Raw genomic sequence first — 10,352 nt, forward strand, 5'->3', positions numbered from 1 at the left:
ATATATATATATTCATGATGCTTGGAGCAAATTTGTGATTTGAATAGTTCCATATATGGAGAAGATATACAAAGTATAAATATACATACACATATATATACAAACTTATATGAACTAAATAAATGAAGTGCTAAGAGAGAGAGAGAAAAGAAAAGTAATAAGATCAAAATTAAGATAATGATAAAACCGTTATCGAATTGGGACATTGTCGCAATTATAGTCTAAATATTCTTGTAAAAGAATATAATAAAACTCTTATAAACATTTAAAAAAAAATACCATTATCTCGTTAAAAATGAAATCCTGCTTCGGATGCATTTACAAAATTATAAGTAATAATTTTTTTTAATGTGCACAAATAATAATTTTGTATATGTTGAAAATATAATTTTATACATGTACAAAAGGATTTATATAAGTATGCGTGTTATGATTACCGTTAAAGGAGATTACATTCATTTTCATGCAAAGTTTAGAGGAACTAATTGGAGCGTTTAAAACATGACAGTAAAGGCCGAGCTGTTCAACACAAATAAGAAAACGTTTTGAAACGGCAAGTGGGCCCAAAGGCCTTTTTTGACTAACTTTAGCTTAGCTTAGCTTAGACTTACAGCTGTAAGACTCCAAATCCGCTTCTAATAGGCCCTTTTAGTCACTTGAAATCAACGGCTGAAATGGGGGCTCGCGAAAAGCGAAATCCGATTGAATTGATAAATAATATATAAATAGATAAATATGGCCGATTTTTATTTAAAATATAGTCTGGTTGAGGATGACTTCAACGTCTTCCACGTCGGATGGGCCCACTTCCAGCCTGTAAGAATCTCACGTGATATTTGTTGAATCCCTTTGACTTTTTTATTCAATACCTGAAAGCTACTCTTCCCACTCGCTTCATTCCTCGCGTCACACTCACTTTCCCTAATTAATAAGGATTTCGGTCCTTCCAATTTAAGAAGTAGGTATTGTTGATTCTCAATAAATTAATGAAACAAGGTTACGAAACAAACCCGAAGTGGATAAATATAAGAAGAAAACAGGTCCCCTATTATCATTACATTTAATGAAAACAAAAAATCAAATCAAATCAAATAAATTTATTTGAATATTTTTATACAAAAAAGAAATGGTTAGTCTAGATAACATTTTTATGGGAATTTGGGCAATTATAAAACAAACTAAGTCATTGATAACTTGTTCCAAAATTAGACTTTTTAAAAAAAAATAATGAATAGTATATTGGTTTAAAATCTTGGACTTGATAATGTGATAGATTGTCTCCAAAATTGTAAAAAATTACTATGGGGTGTCTAGATATAGCATGATGCTATTAATGTAATTCAATGTGTGTCACATATTTTAATTTTATATAAACACTGCAACAAGTCATGTTAGACATCTTATAGCACCCCAAAACAATAAAAAATATCAAGTCTGTTTGATAAATATATTTATAAAGAGAAAAATATTTTAAAAGTTTGTAATAAATAATGAGATAAAATAATTTTAAAAAAAAAATAATGAAAAATAAGAAGTGAGAAAGTTAGGAAAGAAAATTTGAGAACAATAAAAAATAATTTTTTGTTGTTCTAATTTTTTTTTATTTTTTGTAATTTTGTTTTTAAAAATTATTTTCTGAAAATAATGCCAAACACTCTAACTTGTTTTTAAAAAATAATTTTTTGCTTTTAAAAATAAAAAATAATTTTTTAGTTAAGGCGTACAAACAACCTAGTATATTTTCATAGGATACCTCATATCAATACATTGAGAAAAAAAAAGTACAAATCGTAATCAATGATCAAATACTAGGTGCTATTTAATTTTAGACTTTAGGGTACGTTTTGTCGTAAGGAATGAAACAATGATACAAGAATAAAAATAAAAATAGTAATAAAATAAAAGTGAGATAGCGAACGTTTGGTTGGAGTTATGAAATCAATAATTGAATAATTATACTTATATTTGGTTAATGTGAAATAAAAGGGAATAATTTATTTTATATATAAATACACTTAATAAGCTTAAACTATTTATATAACAAATTTAAATAGTATATAATATCATTTCTTTATAAAAAAAACATTATTTTATAACAAAACTCACAACAATTTTAGAATACATTTTTTTTAATTTATTAAACTTCTTTTAAAAAAGATTTAATAATCTTATTTCATTAAAAAAAATGTTAAAATTATATACGATAAAATAATTTTTGGTTAACATTTTATAATTTTGTTAAGTAATTATTTTGGTACCACAAAAGGACAATTAGAGCAAGGAAAAATAAAATATGAAATGAAATTAGAATTCTATCCATTATTTAGTAAAATATTTATTCCAAATTTCAGGTGATTTGGCTTTCTTTTGATTGCTTTCAGGAAAAAAAGAATGTACTTGTTTTCATTCCTTTTCAATATTTTTTTTTCTATTACCTCCAAATAAATATAATCTTTAAGAGATGATTTATTTATTTATTTTCTTGAATAACCTTAGAGTACTTAACAAGATAGAGTAGAGACACATAACCACGCGCCTAGAACGAAGCCTATAATCCGAACCGAAGCGAAGCACAGCTTTCCTTCCTCCTTGAGTTAAAAAAAATCACAGCTTTCCACCCCAGTAATCTGAACGGAAGGCAGTGATGATGGCACCATCGTAGCCGCCCACGTGGCCTTCCTTTATAAGATTATGGAGTCTTGTGTGAGGACCAGTGAGATGTAACTTTAGCGAGAAGCAGTTGAGCAGTTGGATACTACTCGCCAGCTTTGGCCCCTGCCAGCCTGGCACCCTCAGCTACATCATCAATCTTCAAAACCCTAGAAAAAGTCCACCGACTTCTTCATTTCTCTTTTATTTATATTATTGTTTTTATTTTAAATCACTGGATGGAACTGCTTCTCTTCTTCCCTTTCACTGAACATAGCACAGTTGAATATTTTTCTTTTCTTTACTCAGGCGGTTGTAAGTGGGGCCCACTTTCGGGACTCGGGTTTTTCTAAATTAAGATATTTTTCTTTTCTTTTTGTCTGTTGATATATTTATTTTTTTAAAAACAAAAAATTAAAGAAAGAAAAGAGCTGGGAACACAAGAATGCATGCAGGATTGGGATGGTTAAGGGCCCACATTTTGTCCCCCTCCAACCCATTTGCCGGTTGGGTTGGCCCTACAGGATTCTGGCCCAATACCGCGTTGGAATGGGTTACTTGTCTTTGTCCCTTTGGTCAAACTACTGGTGAAAATTGGTTATTGATCTTCCTGCTGTTGTTTTCTATTATTATTATTATTATACATTCTATTTTTTTTATTGTCTCTTTGTTTGTTTGTTAGACTTCATTAAGAAAAACTTAAGTATCGTATAATGGACAAGTTTCTGTTTGCGATTGCTATCACAACATACTAAGTAGGTATGTTTGGTTAGTTTTTGGACGAATAAGAATGCATATTTTAATAATTTGGGAATTTCACGTTCAAACTTCTAACCGAAATATGAAGTTTAATATATTTAGATGGTGTTCGCATTTGTAGGGGGCGCTCATCATAAAAATAATAGATTTTTTTTTTTCATATCAAGACAACTATTGTAACAATATTATAGAAAGTGAGAATGATATTATTTAACAAATATTATTCCATTTATGACAACAAATAAACATAATAATTAGTCAATCACCATTAATAAAGATCCCAATAAAAAGTTAAAACAAAAATAGAAAATTAATATTATACCATAACTAATGTTGATGGTAAGAGCTCATCAACTAAGAAGTGATCGGAAAAAATGAATAACTTAGAACAAAGAAAAAAAAACAATAGAGAAATGTTTTTGTATATTCTCTTAAGTATGGTGTTACAGCAATTTTCCAACTCCTTTATGATGGTCTTGGAGATAATTATATTGTCTCAATAAAAGATAATAAGACAGTTATAACTCTAAGTAAAATAATACAACCACAAGATGGCTAATTAAATAAGATTATAACTCAATAACAAAAATACAAGTAAATATAGAAATATGTAGATGGAAATAATAATAGAAAATACAACTCTAGATAATAAGTACAAATAAACTAGAAGTAGTAGAAGAAATATGCAGAAGAGATTACAACTCTAAAAGCAAAAGATACAAGCAAATATGTAAATAGAAAATAAAGAGAAGATGATATAAAAACAATAGTAGAAAAGAAATAACAAGACAATAAACAAAACACTCTCACTCACACAACTAAAGTGAAGAGCATTGGAGATTATCAACTTGAACAATGTTTACAACCTTTGCCAAAAGTTTATTTCCCCTATCTCAAGCACTAAGGGATTCTCACAATATGAAAATAGCTATCTGGAATAAACAAGTCTCTAGGTGATTTTCTAGCCAAGTGTTCTAGTGGATAGAAATTGTGTGTCTTATAAGTGAGCAATAGGCTCCTATTTATAAAGTTTTGAGAAACTCTTTGAATTTTAAATTTCACCAACCTCATGGTTGTTACCAATGTTTAATTGAATGTTTATGGAATTAAAAATGACACTACTACAAAAAAGACTTTTCTCTACGGTTTTTTTACTCAATACACTGCGGTTTTCGAGAGTATTGAAAAGCGCAGTGTATTCGACCGCAGAGAAAAGTGTTACGCAAACCGCGAAGAAAAGCTACACTTTTCTCTGCGGTTGTAGTAAGCCAACCGTGGAGAAAAGAGACGTTTCTCTGCGGTTGTAGTAAGCAAACCGCAGAGAAAAGGGACTTTTCTCTGCGGTTGTAATAAACAAACCGCAGAGAAAAGTCTCTTTTCTCCGCGGTTTGCTTACTACAACCGCAGAGAAAAGAGCTTCTCATTAAAAAAAAAATTTCAATTTCGGTTGATAACCCAGAATTTTTAATAAAAAAAATTAATTTTCAATTTTAATTATACATAATTATTTTCAATAGTATAACCAATTTAAAAAATTGTTATATATACATTTCATATTTAATACAAAATAATTGGCTAGTAATGAATCAAAGACTTTAATCGTTCTAACCAATATAAGTTAGCACTTTAATCTTACATACATACAAAAATTTAGATTTCATAAACAAATGGCATTAATCTAGCTAACCAATCACTTTGTAGTGGTAGTAGATCATCTTTGACATTGAATTGCTTTTTGTCAAACCACTGCAAAATTGAAAAGTTAATATAGATTAGATAATTAAATACTATATCTAGTTTTTCTTAAGCAAAAAAGAGTTTAAAATATAACATACTTTCTTCTTGATAACTTCTGCCGGATTCGGTGCATTTACAAGATCATAAATGTATCTTAGTACATAATAACCACATTCATGACTTTCAGGTTGTTTTGGACAAGAACCTCTCACCAATTTTGTAAATGTGACGATGTATTCATTTTCCAAACATTGTGCGTATGCTCTACAAAAATTAAAATTAATTAAATACATATTATGCTCTCAACTTTTAAAAATTAATAATGCATACATTACAATTGAAGAACTTACTTTCCCATAACCTCCGTAATTATTGGTGGAGATTTATGATTTTTTAAAGGGTTCAAAATTATGGTCATCCCCCGCATCATCACGAGCACCAACATCCAATGTCGACTAAAATAATAATAAAATATGATTATTATAAAATTAAAATTCAACTATAGTAGTGATAATGTTTAAGTAGTTCGTTCTTACTCAACAATCCAAGGAATGCAATATATTTGGCCTCGTCTATCCATAGTCATCATCCATTTGGCTATAAGATCCACCGTATAGTTTTTACTTTCATCATTGCCAATAGAAAGATGTTCGGTGTCAAAAAATTTATATAATTGTCGTGAATTTGGGTGCATGCTTTCCCAAATGCATCTGTAGAGAATCAATCATTCATATTACATTTTCAATTAATAAATTAATATCGTCAAAAAAAAATTGGGCAGAGTTTCCTCTATTTCTATAGCATATCCAAAATTATTAGAACCTATAAATTCAATTCAGACAAAACATACAGCAAACAACATGCATGTTCTCAACCATAAGCCATCGCAGCACACAAAATTCGCAGAACCTACTTCACTAAGACACACATGTTCTCAACCTTCTGTTATCTCCGCAGCACACAATTTCATCTCAGAACTTACTTCACTACGGATGAATATCTAATATATTCAAACTCCTCTAATAGTTTGTAATGACATAACGGATTGATACATACCTCATACCAAACAGCATAGCTGAGGATCCAATATTATCCATGGAGGCTGCTTGATAAACGTCTTTCGAAGTGATGAAGATAGCCTCGCGTTCTCCTATAAACTCCGGGTCAACGGGAACTTGTACAACCCCATCTATTCCTTTATTGGAATAATACTCCTTCACTATAAATTTTAGACTCATATCAATTTTGTCCCATTGGTTATCTGTTAACCAATTTGAAGGTTCTGGTTGAGTTATTTCAGCGGGGATGACTACGTGAGATCCAACTGATGATAAATGTGGGCTTGGTGATAGGGATTTGTGTTTAGATGAAGATGGACTATACATAATAGCATTAAACATATCAATATAGTGTACCCATTTAAAAATAAAATTTAAATATCTAAGCAAATAATTTTATACCTGACAAGCCACAATTAAATTTTTTGGCCAAGGCAGGAATGTGTCTCGTGCGTCCCCAACATATCGTACGTTACCAAAGGGAATAGGGATCTCAGCTTCTTCTTGTAAGACACCTATAAGCCAAACCCTCGCAACTGAATCATCAAGTACATTTCCATGAACGGTAATTTGGCTACCCATGTTTGGTACAATGATTACACCCTTAGCCACCACATTGTCAATATTATCAGAACACAAATAAACTTCATAGCTCGGTGGTGGCGGAGACTCATAAATTGATGATCCATCATCTTCATCAAAAGGATAGTCTTCGGTTTGATGAAAATGATCATCTGCGTTGGGGGCAGGTCGATAGACTTCATCACTTGTATTCTCATAATATTGTCCCTCATCAAATTGCCCTTCATTGTAGTATCCACACTCATCATTTTCCTCATTATATTCTTCATTTTGAGATAATTCCTCTTCTGTCCTAAATTTATGTCTTTTTAGCTCTTCAATCTCAGCTTTTAGTCAAGCAATCTCCTCTCTTGCAGTCATTCTTTTATGTTTTTTCCAAACATTTTGGAAACGGTCGCAGTGAGCCTACAAAAAAAATCAATAAAGTCCATCAATAAACCAATCTAAATAATTCTTAAAAGAAAAAAACTATTATAAATTATCATACCCGCCAGCTCGAACACGACCTGGGTGTTCTGGTGTCCCTAATGCTTGAGTCAAGATGTCATCTCGACCCTGAGCTGTAATTTCGCCACGACTCAATTTTTCTTTGACGTCCTCCTACTCAAGATATTATTTGGTTAAATTAGTTTATATAAATAAAAACAATATATTGATTCTAAAACCTTAGAAAACTTACTATCTTTTTGGCAATCTGTCGGTCTAGCTCTGCCACAAGAACTTTATTTTTTTCACGTGATCTAAGCCAAACTTGATACCTCTCTGGATTTTGAATATTTCGTTCTTTTTTCTACATTGTACAAGATAATTATAGTTATATGTTGCGATAATATCAACCATTATTTAAACTATAATATCAAATATACTTACCAAATCTTCTCTTATATTAGCCATTCCTCTACGAGAGGTTCGATGCCTTGACTTCATTAGTCATGCACGTTTTTTTTGTTCTTGATGCACTATTTGAAACTCTGGACTTAGACGACTAGTTACAAATTGTAACCATTCTCTCTCGTCAATTATATCGCTATACCTCTTTGGGGGAAATTTGAGTTCTTCCATCATACCCATTTCAGCCAAAGGTTTGATGTACTCGGTAGTGAGTTCACTTTTAAAATCTCTCATTATTTGACCAGCTTTTTTCAAAATCTCACGTTTGATGGTTTGAGGAATGTTGTGACCACCCTGAGAATATAATTAAGAAAAGTAATTATTAAATTTAGATATCACACATAAATAAATAAATATCATAATGATAATTTCCTACAATGATATCCTCCCATAGACCATCTTTCAAATCTTGTGGGACCTTCCTCCAATCACCTGAGTTGATAGAAATCGTGGCTCGTACTCTAGATCCAAGATATGATATCATGTTTGTATACACATCACCTATTGGTTGTCCCAAATCGTTCCATTGAAGATTTTTCTTGATTCCTTTGGCTTTTTGTTGGGTCATGTAACTCATTCTTGTTTTACCACGACCTTGTTGTTTCTCTTTGTCATCTCTTTTATCAGCCATCTGCATCACACAAATTAATAATCACAAGTGTTAATGCATTATACAAATAAATAATCACAAGTGTTAATGCATTATACAAATAAATAATCACAAGTATTAATGAATTATATAACATACTAAACATGTTTTCTTCTTTTTCTTATTTTATTTCTGGTCGATTCACAATCGACCCATATTCCTTCTTTGATGTCGATTCTAAGATAATCACGATCATCGCTATCGCTTTCATTATAATGTTCCTGAATATTCTCAACTTGTTCATGTATCGGTTGTCCAACAATGAAACAGTCATGATATAAATCATAATTTTCATCGTACTCTTCTTTTTCTGAGAACTTCTGCTCGGGAACTGATAAAACAATGGACCATTTATCATTAACTGGATCAAGAATGTAAAACACTTGTTTCGCTTGGGCAGCCATGATAAAAAGATCATTCTTGCTTCCCTTCTTGCTTAAATCAACCAGAGTGAATCCAAGTTCGTCAGTTTTAACTCCAGTATTGTTGTCTACCCAAGAACATTTAAGAAGAGGAATACGAAATAATGAATAATCTAGCTCCCATATTTCTTCAACAACCCCGTAGTATGTCATTGTGCCTAAAATTGGGTTATTATCTTTTGCACTGGCAAAATGCATAGCTTCTGCGACTACACTTACTCCACTATTTTGAACCAGCCGAGCATCATCTCTTGACTTAGTATGAAATCGTTTCCCTTCAACAATGTAAGCTTGATGCTTTATTACATCAATACTTGCTCCAAGAGATATGCGCTTCAACTCAGTCGACAGTCCATGATCTTTTTCTCCCAACTTCGTCAAAATTGTATTCTTCAGCCACTGGCAAAACATTTTATTATGCTCATCTATAACCCATTTTTGTTTATTTTTAATCTTGTTTGGAATCATCGACTGTAATAACTCTATGTGATCACTGAAACATAAAAGAAATAACAAAAAGTTTAAACAACAAAAAGAAAATCACTACTCTAATATATATGATTGAAATATATTTTCTACTTACATAATATATGATTGAATCTTAGGATTATTTTACAACACAACCAATTGAGCTTGATCTAATTCTGCCCTAGACATGGTGATCACTATTCCATTCCCTCGTAGTCCTTTATCAACTCCATCTGAGTTATTTCGTGGTTTGCTGATTCCGATTGCTTCAACCCCACTCATGTATTCTGAGCAAAATTCTACTGCCTCTTCCGATATATAACATTCAACCATACTAGCTTCAGGACGATAATGATTACACACATAACTTTTCAACACCTTCATACTTCTTTCAAATGGATACATCCATCTCGCCCAAACTGGTCCACACAACTTGGCTTCCCTTACTAGATGAACCATTAAATGAATCATAATGTCAAAGAAGGATGGCGGAAAAAACATTTCAAGGTTGCATAGAGTTTCCACTATCTTACAATGCAATGCATCCAATTTTTTCATTTCTAATTCTTTTCCGCATAAATGATTGAAGAATATGCAAAATTCGTTAAACAATCTCGAACTTTTTTCGGTAATACTGACCAATAGCAATCAGAAGTAATTGTTGCATCAACATATGACAGTCATGTGATTTCATACCCATTAGCCTCAAATCTCCCATGGATACCAAGTTTCGAATGTTGGATGAATAGCCATCAGGCACTTTCATCTCTGCAAATGATTTACATACAACTTTTTTCTCTTCTCTGGACAACGTGAAACAAGCAGGAGGTAAATATGTGCGTTTACCTTTCTGTTCAGGTGCTAAATCAGTTCGTATACCAATTTCAACAAGATCTAAATGACTAGTTAAACCATCCTTAGTTTTACCGGGAATATCAAGTAATGTACCTATAATACTTTCGCACACATTTTTTTCTATATGCATGACATCCAAACAATGTCGAACAAGTAAATCTTTCCAGTAAGGGAGACGAAAAAAAATTGATTTCCTTTGGAAACATCCACTTACTTTCTTATTTTTCTACATTTTTCCATACTTGAAATCAATTTTCTCTACTTCTTTAAGAATTTGTTGCC

The sequence above is a fragment of the Humulus lupulus genome, chromosome X (assembly GCF_963169125.1).
Source record: "Humulus lupulus chromosome X, drHumLupu1.1, whole genome shotgun sequence".
Taxonomy (NCBI): domain Eukaryota; kingdom Viridiplantae; phylum Streptophyta; class Magnoliopsida; order Rosales; family Cannabaceae; genus Humulus; species Humulus lupulus.